The sequence below is a fragment of the Colobus angolensis genome, unplaced genomic scaffold (assembly GCF_000951035.1).
Source record: "Colobus angolensis palliatus isolate OR3802 unplaced genomic scaffold, Cang.pa_1.0 Scaffold289, whole genome shotgun sequence".
Lineage (NCBI taxonomy): Eukaryota > Metazoa > Chordata > Mammalia > Primates > Cercopithecidae > Colobus > Colobus angolensis.
The window spans coordinates 1,533,659-1,542,225 of record NW_012116143.1 but is presented as its reverse complement, the minus strand read 5'-3'; the positions used below and the strand labels follow the sequence as shown (position 1 = coordinate 1,542,225).

Here is an 8,567-nt window from a genome sequence, read left to right as displayed (position 1 = left end):
TCCTTTTAAGACTGAGTAATATTCTACTGTATGGCTATAAAGTCAATCTTAGGAAATGTGTATGTTATATTTCTGAATCCTGAGAGAATGGAAACAAAACAGGTAGAATGGTAGTGGGGCAAGCTGGTATAGGTCTGGGATACTGTTATCAAAGACTTATAGGAGTACTGGACCCTGGCTGATTGGGCAGGCTACCCTTGACAATGTGATGGTGAAAAAAGGGTCTCCCTTAGGTGGTTGGTCTGGTTCAGTTTCTCAGCAATGATGAATAACCATGGTTTCAGAAAGCATGAACAACTAAGCATGAAGAATATCATAACGTCTCTGGTGGTTGAGTCATACAAGGACCCTTCAGAAGCCAGGGATGGAGAGTGGGGTCTCAGGGACTATTGAGCACAGATTTCTGATGTCTACTTTCCAGATCATTGTATGCTTAAGCCCTTTATTTTGCTTAAGAAGGCAAGCTAAAGGACATGATAATCATTGAGAACCAGGAGGCAATCTCTAGTTCAGATGTTCTTTTAAAAACTGTTTTTAGGCCGGGCACAGTAGCTCACACCTATAATCCCAGCACTTTGGGAGGCCGAGGCAGGCGGATCATGAGGTCAGGAGATCGAGACGATCCTGGCTAACACAGTGAAACCCCGACGATCCTGGCTAACACGGTGAAACCCCGTCTCTCCTAAAAAATACAAAAAAATTAGCCAGGCGAGGTGGCGGCGCCTGTAGTCCCAGCTACTAGGGAGGCTGAGGCAGGAGAATGGCGTGAACCCGGGAGGCAGAGCTTGCAGTGAGCCGAGATCGCACCACTGCACTCCAGCCTGGGTGACAGAGCGAGACTCCGTCTCAAAAAAACAAAAAAACAAAAAAACCCTCTATTTTTAAACCTCTTCTGTAAGCATGTTTGCTAAGCAGTCAGCCCATAAGTATCTGAATAACTTCTGTTCTTATAATCCTTTATCACTCTTATTAATCCCATTCCCATATTTGTCGACTTTTTTAGATATATTTCTATTTGTTGATACTGTTCTTAAAACTCAGTACCTGGATGAGTAGTACAAGGTATGCAACTCCTTTCTCCTTAATTCTGAACCTTATACTTGTATTAATTATCTGTTTCCATCAAAATGATGACGAGGTGAATATATGTGTAGAATTTGCAGTCAATAAAATACAGTCACATTGTCAGAGAAGGTTATGTGAAAATAGACATCACCAGAATACTAATTTATAAGCAAACATAAGGCATTGAGTAAAAATTCATGGTAGCTTTATAGAAAAATGAATCGTGTCAGTGTAACCTGATTTGTTTTCAAGAACATTTTAAGGATCTGGAGGAAGCAAGGGACATAGTCTTCACTTTCTCATGCTATTGATTTCATTATGAATGACATAATCGACAGCAACCCGGGGAAACAGGTTAGCTCACATGATACCACAGTTAGGTGAGAAGGTGACACAGAGACATTATCAAGGATATGGTTCCAGTGCGGGATAAGTCATTTAACCTTTTAGAGGTCAGTCTGGGAACCGTTCTGTTTAATCAGTTTTAATCCATAACTGGTGGCATATTAGTGTATATGTTTGTGAGAAATACTAGAAACAGAAGTCAAAATAACCTATATTAATGGGGTACAGTATTTATAAAATACTGGATAAAATCAAATGAAGGTGAATTAATTTTGTAAGTAAGAGGTTCAAATTGGAGAATGATTGGCGTCGTGCCTATTTTTGGCAGAAAAAGCCCATGGGCCGTGGTGAATCACAAGTAACTATAATGTGGGTATATGCAGAATACCACATTTCATACATCAGTGCTCTAGTTAATACTTGTATGAGACTGAAAGCAGGCAAATGATACAGTGAAGTCATTTCATAACTGGCAATACCAAGACTTCTGAGAACTATGGTTAGCTTGAGTGCATACTATATGTGTGTGGCATTAAGTACATTCACTATGTAAAGAGGGCCTTACCAAATGTATACAGGAGCTGCAGGAGAGCAAAACAATTATTTAAGTTGAGATATCTGGTCAAGATGGCACAGGGGTTCAGGCTCCAAACACCTAGCAAAGGTAGTTATAATATAAAAAGGGTAACCAAATAAGTATAACTGGGCTATGGTCATTCTAGTTACCTAGAATGTAAGTTGAAATACAAAGAGGTAAGCAGGCTCAAGCTGCAGGCCTCTCCAGCAGAGGCAACCAGGAACTCAGGTTTTTTAGCATAAGGAAATAGAGCTTTGTGCAGTGGCCATTTCATAGCCAGTGAAGTTTATCTGAGACACTTCCTAATGGAAAACTTTTCTCAGTACCCTGACATGGTGAAATATGGTTGGCACTGGCAATTTTTGAGACTCTGTGGAGGCTGAACTTAAAACTAAAAACATTTAAAAAAAGAGAAGATGGGGATGTAAAAGTATCCACATGAGCTGAGACCAAGGAGTTGGAGCCAGGCTCCAGGGAATGTAAATTGGGAGAATGACCAAGTTTCTCCCATACCTCTAAGAAACACTGGCTACACTGAAATCAGAGATCGCAGTGCCCTCCCTTCCAAACCTAAGAAAGAAGGCTGGAAAAGATGGTTTACCTGAAAGGAATGGGCTTCTGGAAGTTTCAGAGACAAAGACGCAGCTTCAGAACCAGAAGCTGAGCCATGCTGCTTTCTTGGCCCAGGGCCTGGATCCGCAGTATCGCTGATACCACAACTGAACAGGAACACCAAGTGGCATTTTGAGACCTAGTTTGGAAGAAGTCCTGAGAGGCCAGGTGAAGGGACTGAAAGCTGTCTGGGAAGGGAGAGAGTGGGAAAAATACAGCAATCGAAAACTCCTACTCAAAGTAAGCTTGCAAAGCAAAACTTTAAAATACATGAAGACATAAACGTAGAGTTGAAAATTTGTTCAAGCAAGACACGAATTTACTGAAAGTGAAATTAGCAGTTGGAATTCCTGGAAATGACAATAAAATAAGTATGTTTAGAATTCTTAAGATGAATGAAGTCTTGCAGTAGATAAAAATTATGAAGTAGAAGCAAGGGGGAGGGATAGGAAAAAGAACCAGTTAGAACAGTTTTGTAATGCTTTAAAAAGATCAAAAATGTGATGGGTCAAATCCAGTACAAGCTTACTTCTCTTGTGTAGCAGGCCTGGGTGGGTATTTCAGGCCACTAGGTGGCTGTACCCTCAGGGACCCAGCTGACGGCACCCACATGGGTTTCAGAGTTGCTCTGCTTTCCCACAGGAAGCAGATGGTGGGGAATAAGCTAGGCCAGAAATGGTCTCCCTTGTGTCTGCGCACGCCCCACCTGCCATACCTAATTGCTGGGGAGCCTGGGAAATAGAGGTCAGCCACGTGCCTGGGAAAAAGAAGGGAAGATAAAATGGAGAATAAGTTTCTGCCATACCTCTAAGAAACAGTGATGAGGAACAACAGATTTCTCATCAGCAATAGAACTGAAAACACAAGAGAGTATTATCTTCAACTTAGAATTCAATACCAGTTAAACCGTCATTCAAAAATGGTGATCAGCAGTCCCTATGAAAGAAAAATTGGCAATATCTAACAAAATTATATAAGCATTCACCCTTTGACCTAATGGCCCCACTTCTAGTAATTATTCCAGAGGAAATACCTTCACAAAATAACTAAGAATATGTACAGAAGGTTGTTCGTCGCTACATTATTTGCAGATAGAACAAATTTGGAAACAACGTATATGTCCACTCATAGAACTCTGGCTGAATAAACTGTAACATATCTACATATTACAGCCATAAAAACAATTTTTGAAAAATTAAAAAGGAAAATAGCTATTAACAAAGATGAAGTGCTTTCTAGGATATTTTAAGGGGCAATAAAGAGTCACAAAAAGCATATCTAATGTGCTACCTTGTATTTAAGATGGAAAGGGAAATAACCACACATGTACACACACACACACACACACACACACACACACACACACACACACACACTTATTTTTGCAGAAAGATGCACAGGAACCATAAACCAGAAATAAATGATAGGGGCTGGGTGGATATTGGTGGAGGAAATAAGTATGGAAATGAGACTTTTCTGAGCGTACCTTTTTTATATAGTTTTGATTTTGAACCATGTAAATATTTTATATATTCAATTATGTAAAATTAAAATGAAATAAAAATAATGAAAACAAAGGAAATCCTGTCATTGAATGTACAAAGAGAAACTAATAATCAAAACACTATATAAAATTGATTACATAGATACAAAGAAAAGAATTCAGGTAACTTTTTAGCAGAGTACTCAGACTATACAAGCTTAGTGGAATATAGTCAAGGGACAAAAAATATGGAAAAATGTTAGGCTTTCTTTACATGGTTAATTGTTGGCAATGCTATCAGTGTAGTAACTCTGAAACTACTTAATATGTATTGTAGGTTGAATCAATATACTAATGTCATTGGGACCAGGTTCTTTTTTGTTGTTAATTTCTTCATTGAAATTCTACATTCAATCACAGGAGTTGGAGTCGGCTTCCTGCTGGGACCCTTCCTGATCCTTTAAGTTAATCTCTAATTTGTTATTAATGTTGCTTCCTGCCCTTTTATTTTCTTCATCTTTTAAGTTCAGGGGTACATGTGCAGGATGTGGAGGTTTTTTACACAGGGAAACAAGTGCCATGGTGGTTTGCTGTATAGATCATCCCATCATCTAGGTATTAAGCCCAGCATCCATTAGCTGTTCTTCCTGATGCTTTTCCTCCCTCCACTCCCCACTCTAGCAGGCCCAAGTGTGTGGTGGTTCTCACCATATGTCCATGTGGGAACCAGATTCTTGCTGTGGGAGATGATCTTTCAAGTATGTATTTCACTATTTCACAAACACTGAAATAAGGTGAGGAAGAATCCTGTGATGGTAGCTTTGCTTTGGAGGTATCAGTGTGCCACCTAGATTCTAGTTTCAAAATACCATATTTTACTAAAAAAACAGGGCTCCATGAAAAAAATGACCCCCAGAAGTACAATATGCCAAAGCAGTTGTACTCAGCAGCTGGGAAGGTAAATGATATATATGGGAGCCAGCCTAAAGGAACCCTGCCTGACAAGATGATTTGGAAAATTTTAAGCATTCAAAAGAAGAATGATGGCAGTGAATTATAACACATTTAATAAAAATAAATCAGGTCGGGTGCGGTGGCTCAAGCCTGTAATCCCAGCACTTTGGGAGGCCGAGACAAGCGGATCACGAGGTCAGGAGATCGAGACCAACCTGACTAACCCGGTGAAACCCCGTCTCTACTAAAAAATACAAAAAACTAGCCGGGCAAGGTGGGGGGCACCTGTAGTCCCAGCTACTCAGGAGGCCGAGGCAGGAGAATGGCGTAAACCTGGCAGGCGGAGCTTGCAGTGAGCTGAGATCCGGCCACTGCACTCCAGCCTGGGCGACAGAGCGAGACTCCGTCTCAGAGAAAAAAAAAAAAAAAAAAAAATCAACGAATCCATAATGTATTTCTAGAAACAACTGCCAGCTCATGAAAGCCGAATGAATCTTAGAATTAGAAAATTACTATTTTACAACTCCCAGTGTGGTGATTAATTCAGGCAAGGATGATAAACGGATGCTAAAACTATCAGGTGAAACTTTGTTATGGAACAGATTAGTCTAACAGTCTCAAAGTATTAATTACAAAGGGAAGAGGTCCTCTACAATAGGAAAATGGACAAGGTGAGGTGGCTCATGCCTGTTAATCCCACCACTTTGGGAGGATAATTGCTTGAGGCTAGGAGTTCAAGACCAGCCTGGGCAACAGCAAGACCCCATCTCTACAAAACAGTATTTAAAAAAAAAAAATTAACTGGGCATGGTTGTACACACCTCTATAGTCCTAGCTACTCAGGAGGCTGAGGTGGGAAGATCACTTGAGCCCAGGAGTTCCAGGTTACAGTGAGCTATGACTGTACTACTGCACTCCAGCTTCAGCCACACAGTGAGACCTTGTCTCAAAATACTAATAAGAAAAAGGAAAAGAAATATGGCAAACACCTCCTTAATCAAGTGACCTAACTTCACATGACCAGTAATGAGATATGACATAATGGGATGTATCATTTAGATAGTTTTCTTGCCAGAAATGTTTAATATTGGGAAAACAATTAGACAAATTGAGATTATGTGACATTTTACAAGATAACTGACCTGGACTCTTCAAAAATGTCAGTATTGCTGGGCATGGTGGCTCATGCTTGTAATCCCAGCACTCTGGGAGGCCCGGGGGGGCGTGGATTGCTTGAGGTCAGGAGTTCGAGACCAGCCTGACAACATAGTGAAACCCCAACTCCACTAATAATACAAAAATTAGCCAGGCATGGCGGCAGGCACCTGTAATCCCAGCTATTGGGAGGCTGAGGTAGGAGAATCACTTGAATCTGGGAGGCGGAGGTTGCAGTGAGTCTAGATGGCGCCACTGCACTCCAGCCTGGGTGACAGAGTGAGACTCTGTCTCAAAAAAAAAGAAAAAAAAAGTATCATGAAAGATAAACAACAACAACAACAACAACACATTATCCAAAATTAAAAGAGATTAACAAGACATGACAAATATGTGATCCTTGATTGGATTTTGTATAAAAAAAAAAAACTCTTAACAACATTGGGACAGTTTTAATATGGACAATGGATTAGATACTATACCATTTAATTTAATTTCATTAAATTAATATTTATGGGACAGCTTTTAATTAATGGGACAGTTTTAATATGGACTATGTACTAAATACTATATAATTTAATTTCATAGATAAAATGATATCATAGTTATAAAAATGGCTATCCAATTATAAGATAAATCATCATAGGAAAAGTTTGAAAATATAGAGATAAAATAAAGTCTTGTAAGACCACACTAAGATAACCATCATTAACACTTTGGTATATTTCCATCTAATCTACATATATTTAAACAAAATTGAATTGTACTCTACATGGTTTTTATGTTCCTTCTACTTGTTCCATATTATAATTATTGGCAAGTCTCCATTAAATAGTCCTCAAAGATATTCTTTTAAATGGTTATATACTATCTCTGTCCATTTGCATATTTTTAAATTTCAAGGCCATGCGCGGTGGCTCCTGCCTGGAATCCCAGCACTTTGGGAGGTGGAGGTGGGAGCATCACTTGAGGCGGGGAGTTTGAGACCAGTCTGGGCAACATACGGAGACATCGTCTCTACGATTTTAGAATAAATAAATAAAAATAAATAAATTCCAATTTTTTTATTTTAGGAGGTTTAGTTTACGATATTTTATTCAATCAACCTGCCATCCATTTTAAGACATCATTATTTTATGTGTCACTAAAAAGAAAATGATCCTGAGGTGGGTGTGTTGGGCCCTGCTGGGCCTAGCGGCAGGAGGGGGACGTCGGCTCCCACCACAGCCCTCCAAACAGCTCTGCGCCGTGAGCGTCCCCTCCCCCACATCCCTGGGGTCCCCCTCTCCAGGCAGGAAGATGTCCAAGCCCCGTGCGGCGGAGGCAGCAGCGGGGTGACAGTGACGGCTCCGGGCCTGCAGATAGTGGAGCAGAGGGGTCCAGGGAGGTGCTGCACCGCCGTTGGGGAGAATGTATGTCGTGGCAATCAAACAACTTTTCCTACGCGAGCCTAACAAATACTCTGGAATGCGTTCCAGCCTTCAGGAGGAGAACTCCGTTACACGTCACGAAGTTAAATGCCAGGGGAAGCCATTAGCTGGAATCCACAGGAAACAAACACAACATGGAGCACGCAGCCCAAGCACAGAAGATCAAAAGACGCCAGGAGAGGACCCCTCGCACCTTTTCCAAACCAAAAATGTGAAGCAGCAGAACTTCCAAAACCTCCGGCCTCGTCTTGTGATTCCACCAATGCAGCTGTCGCCAAGCAAGCCTTGAAATAGCCCATCAAGGGCAAACAGGCCCCTGAAAAAAAAGCTCAAGGAAAAATTGCAAACTCACGGATTTCTACCTTGTCTCAAGGAGCTCCAGAAAGAGCAAAGCGGAGCTGCAGTTTGAAGAAAGGGAAAGAATAGATTGATTGAAAGCAGGAAGGAAAGAAGGAGTGAAGACTGACCTCATCGATGACAAAGGCTGAGTGTGAACACCAGAGGCAGCTCTCCCGTGGCGCCATTGTGGTAGAAAAGCACGGGAGCCTCACGGAGATCACCGACACCACGGGACCCCTCCACGGTGGATCCCCGTGGATCTCTGCAGTGAACTGAGATCATGCCACTGCACTCCATCCTGGGAGGCAGAGCGAGACTCCAGCTCAAATTAAGTAGATGACTGACTGAATGAATGAACGAATGAATGAATGAATGTTACAGGTTTCCAAGGTGGGCTGAAACAGATGGCTTTATATTACCAAAACTTTTACATTCTAGTTGTTTTTGTGCTTTTTTTTTTTTTTGAAATACAAGTTGAACGTTTTGTGCTTCCCATGCATGCAGTCAAAAACTCAGCATAGGCCGGGCGCGGTGGCTCACGCCTGTAATCCCAGCACTTTGGGAGGCCGAGGCGGGTGGATCACGAGGTCAGGAGATCGAGACCATC

At 41.3% G+C, this 8,567-nt stretch overlaps 1 protein-coding gene and 1 pseudogene across 3 annotated transcripts in view; both read left to right on the top strand.

Annotated features, from left to right (window-relative positions):
- The window catches only part of GPR160 (G protein-coupled receptor 160), a 44,514-nt gene that overhangs the window by 20,137 nt on the left and 15,810 nt on the right, over positions 1-8,567 (top strand). The gene's annotated exons all lie outside the window — the stretch shown is intronic.
- Positions 7,347-8,236, top strand: LOC105516743 (annotated as a pseudogene).